General features: G+C 45.3%; 1 protein-coding gene across 1 annotated transcript in view; it reads right to left on the reverse strand.

Annotated features, from left to right (window-relative positions):
- Window positions 1-20,641, reverse strand: part of LOC129016290 (amiloride-sensitive sodium channel subunit beta) — a 109,940-nt gene extending 89,299 nt beyond the window's left edge. The window contains exon 1 of the mRNA XM_054455593.2: window positions 20,616-20,641. The gene's annotated coding sequence lies outside the window, so the exon portion shown is untranslated. The remainder of the gene's footprint in view (window positions 1-20,615) is intronic.
- Window positions 20,642-24,502: the final 3,861 nt, after the last annotated feature.

Raw genomic sequence — 24,502 nt, forward strand, 5'->3', positions numbered from 1 at the left:
CTGTTGTGACCAGCTTTATACAACTGACATCTTCATTCTGTGTCATGATTTCCATTGTTGGAGAGTTGGAGTTTTGGGATGTCTGGGAACTCCAGACTGGTTGATGTTAGGCTGGCAAGTTTTAAGGCATGAATGTTTAAGCAACTATGAACAAAGAGTGTTGTGTTCTGTAGTTAACTTGGCCTCCTGAGGAGAAAACCAACTTCTTTCCCCTTTTTGTTAGGGTCTATAGTCTGACACCATTAGACAGCATCCACATGGACTTTAGCCAGCTGTTTAGAACTGTGGATCGTTTTGAGATAGGAAGTAGGCAAAACTTGACTCTGGACAAGTTTGAATAGTGGCCAAACGTGGAAGAGGCACCAACAGCACCTCTCCATAAAACATGGCCATCAGTGCCATTACAGTTTACCATCGTCATGGCAACGCCCGGAAGCTACCACCCATTTTCTAGCTATCTCTGAATAACCTGCCCCTTAATTAGCATGTCATTAAAAGTGGGTATAAATATGACTGCTAGGCTGCTCTGGCCATCATGGGGTAGCCTTGCTCTGCAGGAACAGGGACAGAGCCCTAACACTGCTGCTGCCTCAATAAGGCTGTTTTCTTCCACCATCAGCTAGCTGGCTCTTGAATTCCTTCCTGAGTGAAGCCAAGAACCTGCCCTACATTAATTTGGCCAAATTTTAAAAAACTCTTTTTATGGATGAAGATTTGTGGGTTAAATTATGGCACAGTCAGATTAATTCATGTCTGAAAGGATTTATGACTGGTGTGGGAGGTCTCTCAGGCCCCCCCCAAAAAAAAGTTCTATTGAATATTTTTGTAGTGTTGTGGAAAGATAGTCCTTTTGCTTTCTTTGGGTTAGTGCAATTCTAGAAGATGAGATCAGCCAATCTAGCCCTAGAAATCTGTGAGATGTCAGATGTTGAAGCCATATTACCCTTTATAACCACCATCTAACACAATACTTTGCAAAGAAGACAAGGTGAATATTCTTTTTGGGGGTGTGGGAGAGTTGGGGACACCAAACATCCATTCATTCTACTTCAAGTAACTGCACTTGGTTTAGCTCTGGAGTCACCACTCCTTTTTCACCCCTCGTCTGTATTTTGATCTTAGGGGTGTTAACTTCATTCATTACCACCCCATTCAGGGTGGATATGGCCCAGGCCTATTAATTAGCATTTTGTATTCCTCTTGGGATAGTAATTTGTTCATATATGGGACATGACCCAAGTCAGATTAACTATGGTTGGTGAAACTCTATACAAGGACTCTTTCATTGAGCTCTCAGGGAGTTTCGCTGGCTTGGGAGTTGTTCAGATGGGGAGCTATATTTTGGAAGAGGCTGTATAATAATGGATTCCACCCAGAAAGATGACAAAGAGAAACTAGGTCCTGATATCATTGTTTGACCCAACCAAAAACATACCAGAAGTTAGCCCTACCTCCTGCACATTTCAGATGCATAAGAATATAAATTTCCTTTTTGCTAAGCCATCTTGGGGTATCTGTTGCTTGCAACCAAAAGACTCCTGGCCGATTCTGGTGAAAATTGTATCCAAATTGCAAAAGAAGGAAGTGAGGAGGAATAGCTAATACATCCATTTGCAGAATCTTGACAGACTGGAATGTCTGGCTCTAAACTGAGAATGTAAACAACAACAAGCACAAATGTTAAGTCCAACAGTGAGTGAGGCTCAGATAGGCAACTGCCTGCCTAAGTCCTGAAAGGGAAGCCATGGCTTGAGGCATGTGCGGGGCCCCCGAGACAGAGGGTTAAGGAAACTCTCAGAGATGCAGTGCCACCTACAGGTCCAGAGGCCCCCAGGCGCTGGGTCTCTGGCTTGGTTGGTGGAATCCTTATTCCATTGATCAAAGGCAGATCCCTGATCTTCACTTTCTCTCTCTCTGTTTCTTTCTTTCTTTCTTTTTTTTTTTTTTAGATGGAGTCTTGCTCTTTGGCCAGGTTGGAGTGCAGTGGCGAGATCTGGGCTCACTGCAACCTCGGCCTCCTGGGTTAAAGCGATTCCCCTGCCTCTGCCTCCTGAGTTGCTGCGACTACAGGTGCACCTCACCAAGCCCAGCTAATTTTTTGTATTTTAGTAGAGACGGTGTTTCACTATATTGGCCAGGATGGTCTCGATCTCCTGACCCCATGATCTGCCCACCTTGGCCTCCCAAAGGGCTGGGATTACAGGCGTGAGGCACTGCGCCCGTCCTCTGATCTTTAATCTCATTGCCCGAGGCCACAGCAAGCTCTGGGTGCTTCCCTGCCCGTGACCAAAACACGCCAGCTGACACGATCCATGTCCTTTTTGTTATCCCTCTTTCTGTCTCCAATATTCCCCAGCCCTTTAAATTTTTGTTCCCATTTCACAGACCTGGAGGTGTCAAGGAACTTGCCCAAACAGCCACAAAGCCCAAAGAACAAAACCAAAGTCCATGTTCTGAAATGTTTTGCTAAACTGCAGAGTTGCAAACTGACAGCCCTCGAGTGGGGTGGGTAGGGGACAGGAGAGATCCAGCTTTTGTTAACCCGGTACATTTTAGATTTTCAAACCAATGTTTAAAAATCAGAAAATAACATACGAAGGCCAATTTCCCGATTTTCTGGAAAATAAGCAGTCAGGAGACTTGGTGAGATGAGAGGCTCCTATTCCTGCTTGGCTTGGATGGCCTCAGTTCTCTGGATCCCCGTGGTGCCCCCCCTCCCTGAGTCCCATACCCAGCCTGGGCCTCTTGTTTCTGCCCCAAGGGGAACTGAGTGTGGGGCCTCTACTCCCAGTATGTCTGGGTCACCTCAGCCTGACTTCTCCCACAGCCCGGCCAGTTGGCCACAAAAGCCTCCAGCCACTACCAAGCTTGGCAGTTTTTTCACATTGTTCCCAGAAATCCAACCACAGAGCCCCAGATCACACAGGGTGCAGCCAGCCTGATGCTCAGGACTCACCTGGCAGCTCAGAGCACATACTTTTCCATTTTTCTCTTCCCGCTCGCTCAGACTAAAAATTTAATCAGCTCCTAGGCCCTTGACCTGGGGAAGAGGAGGATCTGGGAACAAACTGATTTTGCCATGGAGGTTTTCAGTTGCATCTGGAAACCCTGAGAAAGTTCAGGTTGAGGCTTAGAGACTTTAAAAGGCTCCAACACTGTACTACGCTAAGAACTTCCTAAACGTGCAGGGGTGAAATGAATGATAATATTTATTCTGTCATTTTCAAACTGCTGAATTCTCTGAGGTAATAAAAAAGAACGAAGTAAGGCCAGGGCTGGGTGCAGCGGCTTATGCCTATAATCTCAGCACTTTATGAGGCTGAGGTGGGAGGATTGCATGAGGCCAGGAGTTCGAGACCAGCCTGGGCAACAAAGTGAGACTCCCTATCTCTACAAAATTAAAAAATTTAGCTAGGCACGGTGGCATGTGCCTGTAGTCCCAGCTACTTGGGAGGCTGATATGGGAGGATTGCTTGAGTCCAGAAGTTTGAGACCAGCCTGGGCAACACAGCAAGATCCCACCTCTACAAAAAATAAATTGCTGGGCATGGTGGCACACTCCTACAGTTCCAGCTACTCAGGAAAGCTGAGGTGGGAGGATTGCTTGAGCCCAGGAGTTGGAGGCTGCAGTGAGTTATGATCACACCACTGCACTCCAACCTGGGTAACAGAGTGAGGCCTGGTCTCAAAAAAAAATGAAGTAAGGCCAAATATTAATGATCACTGATTATGTGTTCTGGGCACTAGAGACACACTGGTCAGCAAGGCAAAAACTCTTACCTTTGTGGAGCTTGCATTCTAGTGAGAGGAGACAGACAAAACACAAGCAAGATAAAGAACTTCTAGATGGTAGTAATGGCTATGCAGAAAAACAAATGCAGGCCAGAGGAGATGAGTGGAGGTTGAGGTTTTTTTTGTTTATTTGTTTATTTTGAGACAGTCTTGCTCTGTCGCCCAGGCTGGAGTGCAGCACTGTGATCTTGGCTCACTGCCACCTCCGCTTCCCTGGTTCAAGTGATTCTCCTGCCTCAGCCTCCTGAGTAGCTGGGATTCCAGGCGCACGCCACCATGCCTGGGTATTTTTGTATTTTTAGTAGAGATGAGATTTCACCATGTTGGTCAGGCTGGTTTTGAGCTCCTGACCTAAAGTGACCCACCCTCCTCGGCCTCCCAAAGTGATGGGATAACAGGCATGAGCCACCGTGCCTGGCTGAGGTTGAGCTTTAAATAGGATAATCAGAGAAGGGGACTCACGAACAAGGACCTAAAGGAGGTATGGAGGTTGGCTCTGCAGATATCTGGGAGAAGAATGTACAGGCAGAGGAAACAGCAAGGGCAAAGGCCCTGTGGTGGGGTGTGTGCTGGGTGTGTTTGAGGAGTAGCAAGGAGACCAGTGTGTCCAGATAGGAAGTGAACAAAGAGAAGAGACTAAGAGGGGACTTCAGAGAGGTAATGGGGGGATGGGAACAAAGTTTGGGGGAGAGTCTTATAGGCCAGTGTAGGGACTTTGGTCTCTTTGTTTGTTTTTTGAGACAGGGTCTCACTCTGTTGCCCAGGCTGGAGTGCAGTGGTACAATCTCAGCTCACTGCAAACTTCACCTCCCTGGTTCAAGTGATTCTCATGTCTCAGCCTCCCAAGTAGCTGGGATAACAGGTTGCACGCCACCTCGCCTGGCTAATTTTTGTATTTTTAGTAGAGACTAAAAATACAAAAATACCCTGTCTTTTAGTAGAGATGGGGTTTTGTTATGTTGGCCAGGCTGGTCTTGAACTCCTGGCCTCAAATGACCCACCAGCCTTGGCATCCCAAAGTACTGGGATTACAGTCATGAGCCACCACATCTGGCCAGGACTTTAGTCTTGAATCAGAGTGAGGTGGGATCCTTGAGAACGTTTGGGGTGATGTAATCTGACTGGAAAATTTTTTATATTTTTTTTATTGTGGCAAAATACACATATATGCATGACATAAAATTTACCATTTAACCATTTTTCTTTTTTTAAGACAGGGTTCCACTCTGTTGCCCAGGCTAGAGTACAGTGGCAAGATCATGGCTCACTGCAGCCTGCACCTCCTAGACTCAAGAGATCCTCCTGCCTCAGCCTCCTGAGTAGTTGGGGACTACAGGTGCATGCCACCATGCCAGGCTAATTTTTTTTTCTTGTAGAGAAAGGGTCTCCCTATGTTGCCCCGGCTGATTTCAAACTCCTGCACTCAAGTGATCCTCATGTCTTAGCCTCCCAAAGTGCTGGGATCACAGGCATGAGCCACCATGCCCAGCCCATTTAACCATTTTTAAGTGTACATCTCAGTGGCATTAAATACATTTACAAGGTTGTGTAACCATCACCACTATCCGTCTCCAGAACTTTTTCTTCTTTCCAAATTGAAACTTTATACCTATTCAACAATAATTTCCCAGCCCCTGGCAGCCATTCGACTTCGTGTCTCTATGATGTTGACTACCTTATGGACCTGGTATAAGTGGAATCAAACTCGTTTTTGTTATTTTGCATATGGCTGATTGCACTTTGCATAATTTCTTCAGGGTCCATCATGTTGTAGCATGTGTCAGAATTTTCTTCTTTTTAAAATGCTAAATAATATTCCATTGTGTGTAGAGACCACACATTTCGTTTGTCCATTTATCTGTTGATGGACATTTGGTTTGTTTCCACTTTTTGGCGATTGTGAATAATGCTGCTATGAGTATGGGTGTTCACTGTTTGAGTCACTGGTTTCGATTCTTTTGGGTAGGTCTGATTGAAAGACTGTAAGTCTTACTTTTTTTTTGAGAATGAGTCTCCCTCTATTGCCCAGACTGGAGTGCAGTGGCGCAGTCTCGGCTCGCTGCAACCTTCACCTCCCGGGTTCAAGCGATTCTCATGCTTCAGCTTCCTGAGTAGCTGGGATTACAGGTGCCCACCACCACCTCGCTAATTTTTGTATTTTTAGTAGAGACGGGGTTTCACCGTGTTAGGTGGGCTGGTCTCGAACTCCTGACCTCAAGTGATCCACCCACCTCGGGCTCCCAAAGTGCTAGGATTACAAGCGTGAGCCACTGCACCCAAACATTGTAAGCCTCACTCTATTAGAATTGCTGGCCGGGCACAGTGGCTCATGCCCATAATCTTAGCACTTTGAGAGGCCGAGGTGGGCGGATCACTTGAGCCCAGGAGTTCGAGACCAGCCTGGGCAACATGGCAAAAATGCATCTCAACAAAAAATCAAAACATTAGCCAGGCATGGTATAGTGTGCCTGTAGTCCCAGTTACTCAGGAGGCTGAGAGATGGAAGGATTGCTTGAGCCTGGGAGATTCACTGCAGTGAACTATGATTGCACCTCTGCATTCCAGCCTGGGCAACAGAGTGAGACCGTGTCTCAAAGAAATAAAAAATAAAAGGGATTAGCCAAGCGTGGTGGCTTATTCCTGTAAGCCCAGCACTTCAGGAGGCCAAGGCGGGCAGATCACGAGGTCAGGAGATCAAGACCATCCTGACTAACACAGCGAAACCCCGTCTCTACTAAAAATACAAAAACAAAATTAGCCGGGTGTGGTGGCAGGTGCCTGTAGTCCCAGCTACTCAGGAGGCTGAGGCGGGAGAATGGCGTGAACCCAGGAGGCAGTGCTTGCAGTGAGCCGAGATCGCGCCACTGCACTCCAGCCCGGGTGACAGAGCGAGACTCCGTCTCAAAAAAAAATAAAAATAAAAATAAAAAAATAAAAATAAAATAAATAAATAAATACATAAAAAAATAAAATAAAATAAATAAAAGGGATTGCTGAGAATGAACTAAGATGAACTAAGGGTGCCAAGGGCAGAGCAGGGGTCGGGGTGAAAGCCGTGGAGGTGCCCAGATTCTGGATACAGTGCCCAGGAAGAGTTGACGTAATTTGCTGAGGAATTGGATGTGGGGTGTGAGAGAAAAAAACAAGTTGCAGAGCAACGGCTACAATATAACATGACAGTATTTACACAAAACCTTGTAAAACAATATAATACATTTAAATGGGTATATATATTTATTTATATAAATGCAGAGACACAGGTTGGGCCAGGTAGCTCAAGCCTGTAAACCCAGCACTTTGGGAGGCCGAGGTAGGAGGTTGGCTTGAGTCCAGGAGTTCAAGACCAGCCTGGGCAACATGGTGAAACCCCGTCTCTACTGAAAAAAAAAAAAAAAAAAGAAAATTAGCTGGGTGGTGGTGGTGGGTGCCTGTGGTCTCAGGTATTTGAGAGACTGAGGCAAGAGGATCGCCTGAACCTTGGAGGTTATGGGTGCAGTGAGCCGTAATCTCACCACTACACTCCAGCCTGGGCAGCAGAGTGAGACCCTGAACCTCGGAGGTTATGGGTGCAGTGAGCTGTAATCTTACCACTACACTCCAGCCTGGGCAGCAGAGTGAGACCCTGTCTCAAAAAAATATAATCAAAAATAAATAAAATAAATGCAGAGACAATGTTTTAGAAGGATACAAATTGAATATTTAATGGGCATGTATACTTACACACACACACACACACACACTCACACACACACATATATATATGGATACATATGAAAATGTAGAACAAAAATTACAGTAGGATACATATCAAATTCTGGAAAGAAAGGGAGGGAATGGGGATAAATATGTGGTTGGGCTGGGGGCAGTGGCTCATGCCTATAATCTCAGCACTTTGAGAGGTTGAGGCAGGTGGATCACTTGAGGTCAGGAGTTTGAGATCAGCCTGGTCAACATGGTGAAACCCTGTCTCTACAAAAAATACAAGAAATTAGCTAGGATTGGTGGCATGCACCTGTAGTCCCAGCTGCTTGGGATGCTGAGGCAGGAAAATTGCTTGAATCTGGGAGGTGGAAGTTGCAGTGAGCCAAGATCACACCATTGCACTCCAGCCTGGGCGACACAGCAAGGTGCTGCCAAAAAAAAAAAAAAAAAAAAATGTGGTAAAGAAGAATTTGATCCTTAGACTTAAGAATTTTTTTTAAGGAGTATGGTCAGATATCACTTAGGTAATTAACAAATTAAAAACCCTATTAAACAGTGCTTACGTCTTTAAAAAGAATAGGAGGGGCTTGCTTTAATTTATGACCAAGTCTTTCAGACCATTGTATGCTTAAGAGTCAGATTCACTTTCGAAACTTTCGAAACTTTTAATTGCTACTTAAGTGGCTGAAATCACTGGTTCATGCTGGGAAGGAAAATAAGAGACCTTCACTAGGTTTGGTCTACTAAAAGAGAACACCTTTCTAGCTAGTGTGGGTTTACAGCTGAAAATGAGCCGGAAAGTCTTTTTTTTTTTTTTTTTTTTTAATTAAAACTAAACTTTTTACATATAGGGGTTTAGAAATAAACAGTCTTAAAGAAGTCAACAATTATGGGGCCTTAAAAGCTAGAGTTTAGGAGGGGTGCAATGGCTCATGCCTGTAATCCTGGCACTTGGAATGCCAAGGCAAGAGGATTGCTTGAGTCCAGGAGTTTGAGAACAGCCTGGGCAACATAGCAAGACCCGGTCTCTACCACAAACAGAAAAAGTAGCTAGACATGGTGGTGCACACCTGTAGTCCCAGCTACTCGGGAGGCTGAGGTGGGAGAATCACTTGAGCCCAGGAGGTTGAGGCTGCAGTGAGCCATGATTGGCGCCACTGCACTCCAGCCTGGTGACAGAGCGAAACCCTGACTCCAAAAGAAACAAAACCTAGAGTTTGATCACATAAGTGTTGCTAATAATAATTTCAATAACAATAATAGTAGCAGCAGCAAGTGGCAAGTGCTAACACTTAGGTAGCACTTAACTGTGCCAGCCATCGTCTTAAACATTTTCTATCTACTAACTCTCTTACTCCTCACAATAGCCCAGTGAGACAGAGACTATCATCCTTATTTTATAGGGGAAAAAACGGAGACGTGCAGATTTCTACTGGGTGCATGTTCTAAAGGTCAAATCCATTGTCTGTTGTTTTTCCCCAGCCTGTTTCTTGCCTTTTTGCTTCATTTGTGAGGTTTTGATCATATTGAAATGTTACATATTGGGGCGGGTGCAGTGACTCATGCCTGTAATCCCAGCACTTTGGGAGGCCGAGGTGGGTGGATCATTTGAGATCAGGAGTTCGAGACCAGCCTGGCCAACATGGTGAAACCCTGTCTTCTACAAAAAATACAAAAATTAACCAGGGGTGGTGGCGCATGCCTGTAATCCCAGCTACTCAGGAGGCTGAGGCAGGAGAATCACTTGAACCCTGGAGGCAGAAGTTGCAGTGAGCCGAGATCGTGCCACTGCACTCCAGCCTAGGTGACAGAGTGAGACTCTGCCTCAAAAAAAAAAAAAAAGTTAAATATTGGAGTAGTAAACAATAAAGCTGTGGGGATGCCTATAGCAGGTCCATTTGATTCCATCCTTTCTCTCTGGCTCTATATTTGAGGTTGGGGAGGGATTTCTTTTTTTTTTTTTTTCTTTGAGATAGGGTCTGAAGCTGTCACTAAGGCTAGAGCGCAGTGATGTGACCATAGCTCAGTGCAGCCTCAAACTCCTGGGCTTAATTGATCCTCCGGCTTCAGCCTCCTGAGTATCCAGGACTACACACCACCATGCCCAGCTAATTTTTAAAAATATTTTGTACAGATGGGATCTTGCTAATTGTTGCCCGGGCTGGTCTCAGGCTCCTGGCCTCATGCAATCCTCCTGTCTTAGCCTCCCAAAGCACTGGGATTACAGGCGTGAGCTACCACACGCAGCCTCCACTGGTTTAGAGTCTCCACACACAGCCAGAATAATCCTTCTATGACTCAAACCATATTAAAGAAACAGAGTGACACTCCTCAGTCATCTTTGAAGGATGCTAGGTGTGGCCGGCAGGCTCTAAGGTGCCCCCAGTGATTCTGCCTGCTGGTGTCAACACTCCTGTGTGGGGAGGCTGATCTAGTGGCTTGCTTCTAATCATCGAAGATGGCAAGGGTGATGGGATGTCATTTCTGTGATTAGGCTATGTAAGTTGCTTATTGCTGTCTTGCTAGCACCCTCCTTTGCTGCCTTTGATGAAGCAAGTTACTATGCTGGGAGGGTCACGTGGCAAGAAACAGAGTAGCTTCTGGGCAAAAACCAGACAGGAACTGAGGCCCCGAGTCCAATAACTCTTGAGGAACTGAATCCTGCTAATAACCACCTTTCCCCAGTCGAGCCTTTAAACGAGACCCAAGTCCTGGCAGACATTCACTCTATCACCCAGGCTAGAGTGCAGTGGTGTGAGCAGAGCTCACTGGAGCCTTGACCTCCCCATCCCAAGCAATCCTCCTACCTCAGCCTCCTGAGTAGCTGGGACCACAGGTGGGTACCACCACACCTGGCTCATTTTTTACAATTATTTTTTGTAGAGGCAGGGTTTTGCCATGTTGCTCAGGCTGGTCTTGAACTGCTGGGCTCAAGCAATCCTCCCACCTTGGCCTCCCAAAGTGCTGAGATTTACAGGTGTGAGCCACCACACCTGGCCCCGGCAGACACCTTGATCTCAGCCCCATGAGAGACCACGAAGCAGAGCTCACAGCTAAGCCTTGCTGGGGTTCCTGACTGGCAGAAACTGTCACGTAATAAATGAGTAATGTTTTAAGCCACTAAGTGTGGTAATTTGCTATGTGGCAATAGTCAGCTAATACACTAGGGAACTGACTTATTATTTTGAAAATTTGTAATTAAAAGGAGAGAGTCAAGCATGTATTCTGGCTGTCCTATACAAATGGAATCTGAGGGTAGTCATATAACTGATATGGGGGCAGTTTTCTTTTATGGATATATCCTAGCTAATAAAAGAAGAAAAAAATATCAATACTTTGCAACTTTTTTGTTTTTTGAGACAGGGTCTGGACAGGGTCTCACTTTGTCACACAGGCTGGAGTAAAGTGGCACAATGTCAGCTCACTGCAGCCTCAACCAGGGCTCAAGCGATGCTTCCACCTCAGCTCACCAGGCAGCTGGGACTACAGGCACACACCACCATGCCCAGCTAAATTTTTTTTTTTTTTTTTTGTAGAGATGGGGTTTCACCATTTTTCCCAGGATAGTCCTGAACTCCTGAGCTCAAGCAATCAGCCTACGTTGGCTTCCCAAAGTGCTGGGATTACAGGTGTGAGTCACTGCTTCAACCCAGGAATTAGGAGACCAGCCTGGGCAACATAGCAAGACCCCATCTCTTAAAAAAAAAAAGGAAACGCTACTTAGTCACAATACCATCATGTCACAAAACAAAATGAGCCCCAGATCTTTTCTATTTTTAGACTGAGTGTCACTCTGTCATTCAGGCTGGAGTGTGGTGGTATAATCATAGCTCACTGCAGCCTCAACCTCCCCGGGCTCAGGTGATCGTCCCTCCTCATCCTCCAGGAGGTGGATCTGTAGGCCACCCCCTGGGACTACAGGTGCATGCCATCACGACTGGCTAATTTTTGTAGTATTATTTTTTATTTTTTGTAGTGACAAGGATTTGCTGTATTGCCCAGGCTGGTCTTGAACTCCTAGGCTCAAATGATCCCCCCACCTCAGCCTCCCAAAGGGCTGGGATTACAGGATCTTTATTAACATGTAATTCTTCATATTAGCATTTCCCCAGTCACCCTCAAAATGTCTTTTACCATTGGTTTAAACCAAGACCCAGTCAATGTTCACAAATCGCATTTTATCATCTCTCTCTCTTTTTTAAAAAAAATAATTTTTGGCAGGGCACGGTGGCTCATGCCTGTAATCCCAGTACTTTGGGAGGCTGAGGCAGGCAGATCACCTGAGGTCAGGAGTTCGAGACCAGCCTGGCTAACATGGCAAAACCCCATTACTACTAAAAATATAAAAATTAGCCAGGCATGGTGGTAGGCGCCTGTAATCCCAGCTACTCGGGAGGCTGAGGCAAGAGAACCACTTGAACCCTGGAGGCGGAGGTTGCAGTGAGTGGAGATCATCTCATTGTACTCCAGCCTGGGTGACAAGAGCAAAACTCTGTCTCAAAAAAAAAAAAAAAAAAAAAAACAAACCCAGCAACAACAACAACAACAAAAAAAAAACTAAAGAAAATTTACTTTTAATAGAGACAGGCTCTTTCTGTATTGTCAGGGCTGGTCTTGAACTCCTGGGTTCAAGCAATCAGCCTGCCTCAGCCTCCCAAAGTGCTGGGATTACATGTATGAGCCACCTGTAATCAGGCTCCTGGCTTGATTCCATCTCTTAAGTCTTTCTAAATCTAGACTAGCCTCCCTCCCTGTTCTGCCTCCTTTTTCCAGGTCATTGGGTTGTTGAAGCAACTAGGACCATTGTCTTGCTGGTAGAATGGTCTACCTTCTAGAGTTTGATTGATTTCTTGTGGTGTATTTAATTTGTCCTTCTATCTCCTGTATTTCCTATAAACTAGAAGCTAAATCTATGGTTTGATCAGATTTTGGCTACACATTATCGGCAAGAATTCTTCCTGGGTGGTGTTATAAGTGTGCTCTTGCATCACACCAGAAAGCTCAAAATGAAAGGCTGTCTCATTAGTGAAGCTAAGATTGATTCATGGGTTCAGGTGGTGACAACCTGATCCTTCCATTGTGAAGTCGTTTCTTCTCTTAGAACCAGTAAGTTCTCTATGGCCTGATGACTTGGCTGCTTGTGAATCGCAGGAACCCAGGAGGTGGAGGTTAAATATCCAGCCTCCCTTGAACCTTTCACCTTGCAATTTCAGCATCCGTTGATGATCATTGTCTGAGTCAATCATTTTGTTCGGAGTTGCAATGCTCTCATTCCTTTGACATTTGTGAGCTGGCATTCTTCCTTAAAGAAGAGCTTCTTTCCCTCACTGACTAGGGTAGAATACATTCTTTCCTTATTATCACTACTATTTTTAGAGTAAGGACTTGATGCAACTGCTGCCTCCAATGATGACAAATAGTTCCTTCTTTTTTGTTTTCTCTTTCTCTTTTTAAAATATCATTATTAATTCATTGATCTTTAAAAATAGATTTAGTGTGTTTCATTCAATGGTATTTATTATTTTAAGACAGTGTCTCTCTCTGTTGCCCAGGCTGGAGTGCAGTGGCTCGATCTTGGCTCACTGCAACCTCTGCCTCCTGGTTTCAAGTGATTCTCATTCCTCACCCTCCTGAGTAGCTGGGATTATAGGCATGCACCACCACGCCCAGCTAATTCATGTATTTTTAGTAGAGATGGAGCTTCGCCATGTTGCCCAGCCTGGTCTCGAACTCCTGACCTCAAGTGATCCGCCTGCCTTGGCCTCCCAAATTGTTGGGATTACAGGGGTGAGCCACCGTGCCCAAACTATTATTATTATTTTTTATTTATGCTAATTAAAAATTTTCTGTGCAGATAGAGTCTTGCTATTTGGCCAGGCTGTTCTTCAACTCCTGGGCTCAAGTGAGTCTCCTGCTTTGGCCTGCCCAAGTGCTAGGATTACACATATAAGCCACCATGCCTGGCCCATTTATTGTTTTTTAAAACAAATTTTTTTTAGGCTGGGTGCACTAGTTCATGCCTGTAATCTCAGCACTTTGGGAGCCTGAGGCAGAAGGATCACTTGAGGCCATGAGTTTGAGACCAGCCTGGACAACATAGGGAGACCCTATCTCTACAAAAAATAAAAAATTAGCTGGGTGTGGTGGTGCACACCTGTAGTCCCAGCTACTGGGGAGGCTGAGACAAGAGGATAGCTTGAGCCCAGGAGACTGAGGATGCAGTGACCAATGATCACACCACGGCATTCCAGCCTGGGTGACAGAGTGAGAGTCTTAACTTCTTAATGTCTTACATGACCATATGGTACCTTTGACAAAAGTGAGAAACCAATGTTCATACATTACTATTAACCAAACTCTAGACTTTATTTAAATGTTACCAGTTTCTCCACTAATGTGGTTTTTCTGTTCCAGGATTATTCATTCTTTCTTTTTGATACTAAAAAATGGTCCAAATTGAGCAAGTGGGAGCCCTGCCAGGCTACCTCTGTGTCCTTCTGATGGGACCATGACCTCGCATAGTCTTTGATAAGCTTCTTTGCTTTCCAGCCCAACAAGATGCCCCAGGCTCATTTGGATTTGATTTGTTTGCCAACATTTAAAAAGTAGCAGATTAAACTTGAAAATCAGGATTTTCTATTTCTCCTGAGAAGTCAGCAGATCTGGCAACGCCGAATTTGCATTCCTTGGCAGAAATTGGCTGAAGGTGACTTAGTAGGGCTGCCCCATTTAGACACGGGGTGTGCTCTCCAGTTTGACATGGTCCTCACCTCTCCCTAGAACAGGTTCACTCCATGCTTTTGTATGCTCTGTCTGGCTGCTGTAGGCATCTGAGGTTGCTCCCTCTGGGTTAAGAACACAGACTTTAGTGTTTGTCTGCCCTTCCCTCTGCCTCCTAGCTTTCTGTCTATTTATGGAGTGCCTTCGTTGTGCCACAGACTATGTGAGGTGCTGGAGTTCTAACAAGACCAACATGTGGGTTGTTGACCTGTTTGATCTTAGATCCATTCTCTGCCATTTTATTTTATTTATTTTCTTAATTTATTTTTATTTATTTATTTATTTATTTTTAGACGGAGTCTTGCTCTGTTGCCCAGGCTGGAGTACAGTGGCACTGTCTCTCTGCTCACTGCAATCTCCTCTTCCTGGGTTCAAGCAATTCTCCTACCTCAGCCTCCCGAGTAGCTGGGATTACAGGCATGTGCCACCATACCTGGCTAATTTTTGTATTTTTAGTAGGCACAGGGTTTTGCCATGTTGGCCAGGCTGGTCTTGAACTCCTGACCTCAGGTGATCCGCCTACCTCAGCCATCCCAAGTGCTGGGATTACAAGTGTGAGCCACTGCACTTGGCCATCCCTAACATTTCTAATGCAAGGTACATTTCCCAAGCTTTACTGCCAACTGGTCAATTGACTTCTATCTAAATTGGGCCAAAAAGAGGCACTGGCAGGAGATTGGATGGTGGGACAAGGGGAGGAGCCAGGGCGGTCCTTCGTTCTCCAAATTCAGAGAACATTTCCCAACAGAGGCTGCACCTCCTTCATAGTTTAGCTTCTCACTGGGCAGCTCCTGCTGTGGTTCTAGCTCCTTCTAGGTGGACCAAGCTCTGGGCATGACCCAGCTCTGGGCACTGGTAACACCACATCCTCCCTGTGTCCCTCCAGCCCTACCTGTGAGAGTAGCTTCCTGATGTTGCTGAGTCCAGGATTGCTTCATCATCTCCGGCTTGGCTTCTCAGCTGTTCAATCATTTGTATAATTAATTTCTTGTATCAAATTCCCTCTATTTGAATTGCCTAGAATGGTTTTGTATTTCAGGGACAACGCAGACAATCCCTGATTTATAATGGTTCAATTTAGGATTTTCTGACTTTACCATGGTGCAAATGCCATATATATTCAGCAGAAATTGTACCTGGAGTACCCATACAACCATTCTGTTTTTCACTTTCAGTGCAGTATTCAGTACATTACACAAGATATTCAACACCTTCTTATAAATTAGGCTTGGTGTTAGATGATTTTGCCCAATTGTAGGCTAAAGTAAGTGTCCTTTTTATTTTTGGAGATGGAGTCTTGCTCTGTTGCCTAGGCTGGAGTGCAGTGGCATGATCTTGGGTCACTGCAACATCTGCCTCCCAAGTTCGAGAGATCCTCATGTCTGAGCCTCCCGAGTAGCTGGGACCACAGGCATGCGCCACTGCACCCAGCTAATTTTTGTCTTCTTGGTAGAGATGGGGTTTCACCATGTTGGCCAGGCTGGTCTTCAACTCCTGACCTCAGGTGATCCACCTGCCTCAGCCTCCCAAAGTGCTGGGATTACAGGTGTGAGCCACTGTGCCCAGCCTAAAGTAAGTGTTCTGAGCTTAAGGGGAGCTAGACTAAGCTATGATGTCTGGTAGGTCAAGTGTATCAAATGCATTTCAACTTGATGCAGGATAGGCAAGCCCCCAAGTTGGGGCTTAACCTAGGGGGGTTCTTGGCTTTGCCCAGGAGAGAATTCAAGGTCAAGCTGGCAGTGTTAAACAGCAACTTATATTGAAGCCACAGCATACAGCAGCAGCAGAGGGACTGTTTCTTGCAGAGCAGGGCTACCCCATAGGCAGTGTGCCCAGAATAGCAGCTCAGGGGCAGGGCTGCACTTGTATTTATACCCACTTTTAATTACATACAAATCAAGAGGCAGTTTATGTAGACAATTCTAGAAAAAGTGGTGGTAACTTCTGGGTTGTCAGGTTGTTGCCATGGAAGGGGGCAGGCGTTGCCATGGCAATAGTAAACTGACATGGCATACTAGTGGGTGTGTCTTATGGAAAGTTGCTTCTGCTCTGGCCCTGTTTTAGCTAGTTCTCAATTTGGTCCAGTGTCCAAGCCCCACCTCTGGAATGGAGTCGTGCCTCCTATCTCAATTAAGATATTTTCAACTCATGATGAGTTTATCAGGATGTAACCCCATCTTAAACCAAAGAGGAGTATTCATAGATTCCTATCTTTATCTGTACTTACATGCTTTGTGAATCTTGGCAAGTTACTTCATTTCTCTTAGCCTCAGTCTTTATATCAGGAAAATGGGATAATAATAGTGCTATCTCATGTTATTGTTGTAAAGATTAAATTCGAAGATACATAATAGATGGTTAGCTCAGATCTTGGCACCTAATAAATGTTTGAAAACCCTATCTATTCTTCCCCCTCATTTTGGGGGGCACTAATTCCATCATTGTTTTTATTTATTGAAATTAAATTTTCTATTTTTATGGATTTATGGGTACAAGTGCAGTTGTACATGGATATAGTGTGTAGTGGTGAAATCTGGCTTTTTAATGTACCCATCACCCAAATAGCATATGTTGTACCTAATAGGCGGTGTTCCATCCTTCATCCCTTTCCCACCCTCCCACCTTTTGAAGTCTCCATGCCAGGCTAATTTTTGTATATTTTCGGTAGAGACGGGGTTTCCCCATGTTGCCCAGGCTGGTCTCGAACTCCTGGGCTCAAGCAATTCACCCACCTCGGCCTCCCGAAGTGCTGGGATTACAGGCATGAGCCACTGCACCCAGCCAGTAAGTATTACTATTATGATCCCCAGTTTTCCACATATAAACAAGCACAGAGAGGTTAAGTGATTTGCCCAAGGTCATACAGCAATTAAATGAATAATTAGGAGGCAAACTCAAATATGTCTGATTTTCATACAGTCCATACATCAGTTAAATGAAGAATCAGGAGGTGAACTTAAATATGTCTGATTTTCAAGTCTTGTGTTTTGGATGAATAAAACCAGGACGTGTCAGAAACTTCCTCCTCTGTATGTCCATGTGTACCCATTATCTAGCTACCACTTATAAGTGAGAATATGTAAAAATCCTTATCTATTCTTATTCTAAGTTACAGAGTGCCGACTGTACCTGACCCCACCAGGGACAGCCAGGGACTTCTTTCCGTGTGTCTCCATGGACACACAGCTAATGTTTACTGAACAGCTGTTATGTACCAGAGTCTTAACTTATTCCATCGTTTTTGTTTGTTTGTTTGTTTTGAGACAGAGTCTTGCTCTGTCACCCAGGCTGGAGTGCAAAGGTGTGATCTCAGCTCACTGCAACCTCCCACTCCTGAGTTCAAGTGATTCTCCTGCCTCAGCCTCCGGAATAGCTGGGATTACAGGTGCCAGCCACCACGTCCAGCTCATTTTCCTATTTTTAGTAGAGATGGGGTTTCACCATGTTGGCCAGGCTGGTCTTGAACTCTTGACCTAAGATGATCCACCCACTTTGGCTTCCCAAAGTGTTGGGATTACAGGCGTGGGCCACCGCCTTATTTAATCTTAATAAAAATCTTTATGGAGTAGCTATTACTGTTCTTCCCATTTTCCAGATGAGAAAATCAAATCACTGGGTCTCAGGGCTTGTATAGAAGAGGAGGCACAATTTGCGCCTAAGCAGTCCACCTCCAGGGTCCATGCGTTTTAACCTGTACTCTAAATTTTTCTGGCGTGTTGGACATCATTGTTACAGGATGTAAGGAAGTGTCTCTCTCCTCAAGTAGCCCACAGCCTGAGCTGGCTCATTAATTACTAAGCACAATGCAATGTGATACTTGCAAAACTTTTGTGTGCTTGTTAATTTATTCAGTCATTCATCCATTTATTCATTCAGGAAGCTCTGAACACCAATTATGTGCCAATCCTGTGCTAAGGGCTGGTGAGGAGGCACATGGTCACTTGGGGGACCCAGACCACACCTTCTCTAGCCACTGACTGCATAGTGGTGAAAGAGGAAGCTTCTGACATTTCCTGGTTTTATTCTTCCAAAGCACAAGACTAGAAAGTCAGACATATTTGAGTTCGCCTCCTGATTATTCATTTACTTGCTGTGTGCCCTTGGGAAAATCGCTTAACCTCTCTGTGCTTGTTTAATACATGGAAAACTACAGCTCATAATAATAATACCTACCGGCCAGGCGTGGTGGCTCATGCCTGTAATCCCAGCACTTTGGGATGCCAAGGCGGGTGGATTGCTTGATCCCAGGAGTTCCAGCCTAGGCAACATGGGGAAATCCCATCTCTACCAAAAATACAAAAATTAGCCGGCATAGTGATGCACACCTGTGGGCCCAGCTACTCAAGAGGCTGAGGTGGGAGAATCACTGGAGCCCGGGAAGTTGAGGCTGCAGTGAACTGTGATCGTGCCACTGCACTCCAGCCTGGGTGACAGAGTGAGACTCTTGTCTCAAAAAAAAAAAAATTAAAATTAAAAAAATAAAAATAAAAATGATACCTCCCTCTCAAGCTTCATGTAAGAGCAAAAAAGATGATGAACGCAAAGCCCCTGGCAGAGTGCTGGGCACACGGGAAGGACTGAATCCACTGTTACAACTATCTGTTGGTGACGGTTGTTAACTGCGCACGACCACCAATAATGGAAGATTGTTGTTCTAAAAACTGCATCCCTTAGTTTGGCAAAAATTTGGTGGTGCTAGCAAACCAGGTGCATTCCTTCTGGCTTTTCAACCGACAAGTCTCAGCAGGATGAAAACAGTGCTAGTAGGCATGACAGATGCATCTTTATTGAATACACAAAGTCAGCTGTTGTTCTCCAGGGGCTCTACAGAAACACTGGAGAGAGCTCGGAGCTCTACAGGCTTCCTCCACCCTCCCAGCAAGCCTGGCCCTGCCTGGCTCCAGATCAGTCATGCCTGGCTGGGTTTAAAGAGCTGCAACCCATCTGAACGTAGAAGGTACGAATTTCACTCCATAATCTTGGACGTGCAACACATAAAACTGTTTACTTTTCTGTAACAAAGTAATTTGTATTTCTGTCCTCTTCAAAAAAGAAGCAGAAACTTAAATATCAGCCAATTCTGAGCCTAAAGATAAGCTATATGCGGAGAACTCCCAAGTTTCTTCAGCATTTTCACTGAATTCCAAGCACATCTATCTGTGTCCTTGACAATCTCACTTGGATGTTCATTAGACATCTCCAAATTAAGAATCATCCAGCACTGAACACCGGAAGCTTCTCCCTCACCCTCCTCCTTCTGTAAGTTTTCTCCATCTCAGTAAATGGCAACCCCGATCTTTAAGGTTTCAGACCAAGGCTGGGCGTGGTGGCTCACACCTGTAATCCCAGTAGTTTGGGAGGCTGAGGTGGGCAGATCACTTGAGCCCAGGAGTTCAGGACCAGCCTGGCCAATATGGTGAAAACCCGTCTCTACTAAAAATACAAAAATTAGCCAGACATGGTGGTGGGCACCTGTAATTATTCCAGCTACTTGGGAGGTTGAGGCAGGAGAATTGCTTGAACCCGGGAGGCAGAGGTTGCAGTGATTGCTCCACTGCACTCAAGCCTGGGTGACAGAGTGAGCCTCTGTCACACACACACACACACACACACACCCACACACACAAAGTTTTCAGACCAAAGACTTTGGAGGCTTTCTTTCAACACCCACCCCACCTTTTTTTTTTAAGGTGAGATTCACAGAACATAAAATTAGCCATTTCATTTCATTTTTTATTTTTTTAGAGGCGAGTTCTCACTCTGCCATCCAGGCTGGAGTGCAGTGGTGCAATCGTAGCTCACTGCAGCCCCCAACTCCTGTGCTCAAGTGATCCTCCCACTGCAGCCTCCCAAGTAGCTGGGACTACAGGTGCATGCAATCAAGCTGGGCTAATCTTTTATTTTTTGTAGAGATGTTGGGGGGTGGGGGTCTCACTATGTTGCCCAGGCTGGTCTTAAGCTCCTGGCCTCAAGCAATAAAATTAACCATTTTAAAGTGAACAATCCAATACCATTGAGTGCACTCAGATGTTACGCAACCATCACCTCTAATTCCAAAACATTTGTATCACCCTGTAAGAAAACGCCATACTCATTAAGCAGTTACCCCTCTCCCGTCTCCCACAACTCCCTGGCAATCACCAGTCTGCCTTCCATCTGCATGGATTTACCTATTCTGGACATTTCACATGAATTGAATCACACAATATGTGGACAGCCTATCCAGCCTGGGTGACAGTGTGAGACTCTGTCTCAAAACAAAACAAAACAAAACTACAGACCATCGCTCTCCAAATGTCCCATAGGCACCACAAACTTGACAAGCCCCAAGCGAAACTCACCCAACTCCCAAATAGCCGAGGTTGTTGTCCATCTTGGCAACAACTTAGAGGACCTGACTTCTTCCACTTAGCCAAGTGTTTTGAAGTTCAAGCATGTTTTAGCCTGTATCAGCACTTCATTCCACTTTAGGGTTGATCCTACTCTCTTAAAACGCACAGCCAATCAGCCAGTGAATCCAGCTGAGTCTACCTTCAAAGTATTTCTAGAATGGATTCACTTCTCACCATTTCCACTGCTGGCACTTCATTCCCCCTCCCCAACATAGCATCACCTGTCACCTGGATTTTCTTACTTCTGTCCTTCATGCTTCCCCCTCCCTCCCCACCCTGCCTGGTCCTTTTTTTTTTTTTTTTTGAGATGGAGTCTCAGTGGCACGATCTCAGCTCACTACAACTTCTGCCTCCCTGGTTCAAGCAATTCTCCTGCCTCAACCTCCCAAGTAGCTGGAATAATTACAGGAGGAGAATCGCTTGAACCCAGGAGATGGAGGTTGCAGTGAGCAGAGATTGCACGGCTGCACTCACTCCAGCCTGGGCAACAGAGCATCTCAAAAAATATATATATATACACACATACATATATATATGTTAAATTAATGAATTTTGGGATCTTCACTCTTTTCTCTTTGATGGTGTCTGAGTTCCAAAGGACTTACAAAGTACCAAGATGTCAAGGAAAGCTGTCTTCTATATATATATATTTTTTGAGACAGAGTCTTGCTCTGTTGCCCAGGCTGGAGTCCAGTGGAGTGATCTTGGTTCACTGCAATCTCCACCTCCTGAGTTCAAGCAATTCTCGTGCTTCAGCCTCCCAAGTAGCTGGGATCACAGGTGCGTGCCACCATGCCTGGCTAATTTTTGCATTTTTAGTAGAGACAGGGTTTCGCCATGTTGGCCAAGCTGGTCTCGAACTCCTGGCTTCAAGTGATCCACCCGCCTTGGCCTCCCAAAGTGCTGGGATTACAGGTGTTAGCCACTGCGCCCGGCTGCATCTTCTATCTTAAAATGAGGAATACCTTCCATTGACATGCTAAATTTTCCTCCGACACTGTTCTGAATTCTTTCATTCCTTCACAGCAATGCTCCCGATTGAGTGGCCTTCATCTCCCCTCCTCGTCAATCCCAGGCAATCTGGCTCTTACCAACACATCAACTTCCTTCCTGTCCAAAACTGATTGATGGTTTTCAGTCCTTGATTTAGTTTGCCTCTCTGCAAATGCTGTTGCCTGCACGTGCTTTTGTGAAATTGTCTCTTTCCTTCATCTTCATGATGTCATGCTCTCATTGTCTTGTCCTCACATGCTACACTGCTTTGTGTCAGATGCTTGTGTGAGCTCCACTTCCTCTGCTCACTCCTTAAATGTTGGCATTCCACAGGGTTTCAATCCAGGCCTTGTTCTTTCTCCTGTTTCTCTCCTTCCTCCTCTCCCTGGAATGAACTTATTGACTCTCATGACTGTATCCTCAGCCTGAATCTTTTTCTTGATCTCTAGGCCCATATATAATTGACTACAAGGCTGGGTCCAGCTTACATCTGTAATCCCAGCACTTTGGGATGCCAAGGCAGGAGGATTGCTTGAGGCCACCAGTTCAAGGCCAGCCTGAGCAACATAGTTGGGACCCCCTCAAAAATTTAAAAAATTAACTGGGCATGGTAGCACCTGCCTGTAATCTCAGCTGTTTGGGAGGTCAAGGCAGGAGGATCACTTAAGCCCAGGAGTTTGAGGCTGCAGTGAGCTATGATTACACCATTGCACTCCAGCCTGGGCAATGGAGTGAGACCCTGTCTCTTAAAAAGAAAGAAAGAAGCCAGGCACAGTGGCTGATGCCTGTAATCCCAGCACTTTGGGAGGCCAAGGTGGGTGGATCATGAATGAGTTCAGGAGTTCGAGACCAGCCTGGCCAACATGGTGAAACCCCATCTCTACTAAAAATACACAAATCAGCTGGGCATGTTCGCGGGCATCTGTAATCCCAGCTACTAGAGAAGCTGAGGCAGGAGAATCACTTGAACCTTGGGAGGTGGAGGTTGCACTGAGGTGAGACTGCACCATTGCACTGCAGCCTGGGTGACATAGCGAGATTCTGTCCTCCCTACAAAAAAAGAAAGAAAGAAGGAAAGAAAGAAAGAAAGAAGGAAAGGAAGGAAGGAAGGAAAGAAAGAAAGAAGGAAGGAAGGAAAGAAAGAAAGAAAGAGAGAGAAAGAAAGAAAGAAAGAGAAAGAAATAAAAATTGACTACAGAGCAATGCTCTCTAAATGTCCAGTAGATACCACAAACCTGACAAGTTCAAAGTGAAACTAATCCCATCCCCAAAACTGCTGGGATTGTTGTCTTTCTTGGCTAATGGAATCACCAACCATTCAGTTATCCCACAGGTAAACTCAGCCCTCATCCTTGTTCATCTCTTTTGCTTAGTTGCCCATCCCATCCATTATGAATCCTCTAACCCCATTTCCTGATATCTGGAACTCTCACTGCCCTCTGCAGCCACTCCTGTAGTTTAGACTGTCATCTTTTCTCACCTTGACAGCTGGTGTCCTGCCATCTTCTCTGCTTTTTCCCTCCGATCTATCCTCCATATACAAATGAAATAAATTTTTCTGGAATGCAAATTTATCCTGAATTTCAAATCCTTCCATGGCTTTGATCATTATTGGGATAAATTCCTTGACCCAGCTTATAACACCCTGCCCGGTCTAGCCCCTGTGATTGCTCCACCATCATGACTTGCCTTCTGCTCTCTAGATAGACAGAACATCCTTCTCGTCTTCAACATGCCATGATTTTCAGTGCTTTTCATTTTTGCTTACATTGATCTGTTTGTTGGCAACATTGCCCTTCCTTTCCTCCCTTTCCTTTATCCTGATAACTCTTACATATCTTCCAGGTATCAGCTTAGAAACCATTCTTCCAGGGAGTTTCCCCATCTTCCCAAGTGTGGTACAGCACGGACTGCTATGTGTTTACCAAACCCTGGTTCTTTTTCTTCTAGGACTCATAGTTGGACTACATTTCCCAGGCTCCCATGCAGATAGGTGAGACCATGTGACTGAGTTCTGGCCAATGGAAAGTCGGTAGAACGATGTATATCTATTCAAGGTCTGCCCTATGAAAACCTTCCATGTTATCTTCCACAGTGTTCTTTCCCTCCCCCAGGTGGATGCAGAGGATCTGACAGGGGAGGGCAGTGGAGCCATTAGATAGAAGGAGCCTGGGTCACTGAATGACTATGTGGAGCAGAGTCCCATCTACCCTTTCCTCAACCAGTATTAGATTGTAACATAAGTGAAAAATAAACTTTATTGTATTAAGACACTGAGATTGGAAGGTTGTCTGCTATAGCATTTAGCCTACCCTGATAAATATACCTGGATTATTTGTTCTCTCCTTCCCCACCCCCATTATCCTGAAGAATTCTTTCCTCCCCAACCACAGCACTGACTATATTGATAGCAACAGTCTCTCTACCTGTTTGCCTCTCTACCTGACCATGAAGGTGTGGGAGGACCTGGATCATGCCTGTCTCATCCTAGATAGAAACCAGCATTCAGCTCAGCACCTGGCCTGTAGCAGCCACTAAGTAAATATTTGTGGAATTGTTTCTGTGGTTGTAGAGTTATCTGTTCCTGAGTGCCTGTTTTGGTAACTTCCCTAGGACCAGATTCCTCCTACCTCTCACCAATCCTCTCCAAACACCCAGGTCCTGCCCTTGAACCAGCCCAGTAGCTGGAGCTCTCTGATATCACAGCTCCTGCAACTGATCCACCTCTTGAAATTCCAAATAGTGCCAGGGTTCCCAGGCCTGGGCCTCCACCCACCTGTTAGTATCCCTGACATGGCCTGATTTTCTAGCACCTGCTGTCTGGATGTTACATTTTTCTCTGC

The sequence above is a fragment of the Pongo pygmaeus genome, chromosome 18 (assembly GCF_028885625.2).
Source record: "Pongo pygmaeus isolate AG05252 chromosome 18, NHGRI_mPonPyg2-v2.0_pri, whole genome shotgun sequence".
NCBI lineage: Eukaryota > Metazoa > Chordata > Mammalia > Primates > Hominidae > Pongo > Pongo pygmaeus.